Source organism: Nansenia antarctica (genome assembly GCF_963989245.1).
Source record: "Nansenia antarctica genome assembly, chromosome: 4".
Taxonomy (NCBI): domain Eukaryota; kingdom Metazoa; phylum Chordata; class Actinopteri; order Argentiniformes; family Microstomatidae; genus Nansenia; species Nansenia antarctica.
In genome coordinates, this window is record NC_137689.1 from 35,356,217 (window position 1) to 35,359,678 (window position 3,462).

Here is a 3,462-nt window from a genome sequence, read left to right on the forward strand (position 1 = left end):
AATCCTTAAACGGGGAACAGGGAGAAAAGGGTAACGGGTAACGTCTAGAGTTGAGGGAACGAACACATGAACCAACCATTAAGTGGCTACGATCTGGCGTTGACTGGAAGCAGGAGCAGGGCTTAAGTAGGAACCAGTCGCGGTCTTAATCGGCCACACCTGGCGCCACTGATAGACGGCTGATGAGCCGGGGGCGGAGCTGGGGGCGGAACTGTGACAGTTGCAGCTTTGATGCTATCCACCCCACCAGACACAGCAGCTCAACAACTCACTGGCAATATTTTGTTGAATAACAAGAACAGTTGGGCATAGATACAGCATTTTGAACTGTGTCATGATTTACTATCTATTGATAGTAAATTCACAGACCCTGCATGCTTACCTGTGTATAGTCTGTTGTATGTTCTCAGTTGTTGCCGTCAGTTCCAACTATACTTGAAACTTGAAACTGAACTTTAAGGCATATACATTGACTACTGAGCACTACACTATTTCCAGCACAAGACATCAGCAAATTACTCTTAATGCCTCCATAATAATAAGCTGGCTAATTAGCTACAGTAATAACATTGCTAGGTGATAATGTTAGCAATATCTAGCTAAGTACTGTAAACTTCTCTTTGAAAAGTCTATCTGACCCAGTGACTAACACTAATGTTTGCACACTGATTGTACTTTGCACAGCTTGTCGCACTATTGTTCTGCTGTAGTGCAACTACCATCACTTATACTTATCACTTTATTACTTATTATTGTGACTATATACAGTACAGGCCAAAAGTTTGGACACACCTTCTCATTCAATGCGTTTCCTTTATTTTCATGACTATTTGGTACATTGTAGATTCTCACTGAAGGCATCAAAACTATGAATGAACACATAGGAATTATGTATTTAACAATAAAGTGTGAAATAACTCTAAATATGTCTTATATGTTAGATTCCTCAAAGTAGCCACCCTTTGCTTTTTTGTTGTTAATAAAATATATAATAATAATATTAAATATAATATGTGTTAATAATAATATGTTATTATATATATCTATATATTTAATATTATTATAATATATTTTATTAACAACAAAACAGTTTTTTTGTATTAACAACAAAAAAGCAAAGGGTGGCTACTTTGAGGCTACGTTTTTTGTGGCTACTTTTTTTTTTTTTTTGCATTCTCACTGACCAATAATAGGCAAAGCATGGGTGTTAAAAGGGGTGGGGCGAGACGCTCGTTCCCGTGCGTAACATTTTAGGGTTGATTGGGATTTATAAAGGGAAGCAGGCGTGGGAAGAGTGCATGGGCCGCAAATTCCACTTGCGTGCGCACCATTTATAAATCAGAATCTTGGTGTGCGTAAATGTTCTTGCTTTGCGTACGATGAAACTCTCTTCTCTCGTCTATATAATATCTATGTTCCAGACTGCTTTAAACGTGATTCGTCCTACTGTTCACCTTACTATTTATGATAATACATGTCATAACATCCAAGTATTGTTTAATAATTACAGATTATAATTAAATATGATTCCCGATTAAATTGTACAGCATATTTGAGGGGTTGTTTAGCTAAAACAGATAGGCCTATCTCCCTTTGTATTTATTATCTTAAATCATGTTTTGTTTCCTTTTATATTAGATTAGATTCAAGCTTATTGTCATTGACAAGTACCAAGACAAGGAAATGCAGTTCGTCATTTAACCAGATACATTTCATGATCATCAGTGCATTGTAGAAAAGCCAAGAATGTTTCAAGATTTTTATTACGTTAGTGATTGCATTACACTGCAACGTAACACTCTCGTAAGAGAATAACATTCTTAGGCTTCAGTTCCTGACATTGCAGCACAAGACATAAGGCAATAGGCATAATACAAGATAAAGGTGACAATATTAGGCCTACAGGAAAGACAAGATACACTGGTGGTGCAATTAGTAATAATAGATAGTTCAGTAATAAAGCCACATGTAAAAACATGTCTGTGCGCTTAAAATGTCCGTAGTCCATATACATGCACTGTAAAAAATAAAAAATAAAAAAACGGTAAAAAGTCTGGCAGCAAAAGTTGCCAAACACTTACCGTCAAATTACAGTAAAATAGTGTAATTAAAATAAAGTGGAAAAGCAATTAATTTACAGAAAAATATGTTTATATTTTTTACAGAAAACCACTGTCATTTCACCCAAAAACATCCGTAAAATTCAGCAGTCAAACACTGTTATTTTACAGTTTTTTCCTAAATTATTACGATCAAACACCTTCAATAAAGTGACAGAACTTAAAGTTCAGCAGTCAAACACTGTTATTTGACAGGTTTTTCCTAAATTATTACGATCAAACACCTTCAATAAAGTGACAGAACTTAAAGTTCAGCAGTCAAACACTGTTATTTTACAGGTTTTTCCTCAATTATTACGATCAAACACCTTCAATAAAGTGACAGAACTTAAAGTTCAGCAGTCAAACACTGTTATTTTACAGGTTTTTCCTCAATTATTACGATCAAACACCTTCAATAAAGTGGCTTTTGAATGGCTCAACCTGTGTGTGTTATGGGGTACTCCCCGGGGGGACCAAAGAGGCGGCACAGAGCGAGAATCCGTTAGCCCGTGGGCGTGTTTATTCACAGGATTTAGGGAGGGGGTATGCGGGAGAATGTGTTGTGTGCTGATAGTCTTGGAGTATGGGATATGTGGATACCTATGTGTAATGCGTAGTCAAGACTATGTGTGTGGTCTACCGTGGGTGCGGGGTGACGTAGGCGGGCAGGGTGTTGTCAGTATGTGCGTGCGCCTGGCAACAGTACAGTCCGAGAGTCCAAAAGGGGATGTCCAAGGGAAGAGGCGAGGGTGGTACCGGGAGATCCGTCCAAGGGTGTCCAGGGGTTCGGGGGTGGCTCGAGGGGTTCTGAGGGTCCGTGGAGACGGGGCAGGGATCCGCGGGAATGCGAGAGCCGGGGCCGGGGAGACGCGAGGGAGGGTCCGTGGGAATCTTGGGAGAGAACACAAACGGGGTAAGGCAGGGTTTGGAAAGAAGGCAGGTTACTAGAAAAACACAAGGAGCAAGATAGTACCGTGAACAAAGGCTTGGACTGGCAGGAAAGGCCACAGAGCTCGCAGACGGGCTCTAGTCACTGGCCACGGACAAATCTGTTTCGGTTTCTCTGCTGTTGTAACCTAAACAAAAGTATAACACATTAGTTTGCTAGCTGTACACGGTATCAACAACACAACACAACACAACAGCATAATGTGCTATGCGATTGTTTTAGAAAGTCTTACACAATACCACACAACTTACTAGCTAATGCTAGCTAGCTAACACGGCTAGCCCAACCCAAGTAACAAAAGACAAACAGTTAACTAACTGTACACAGTAGCAACAACACAACTTATAAGAACAGCATAATGTGCTACTAACTATGCGATTGTTTTAGAAAGTCTTTAAAAGGCAATACGAC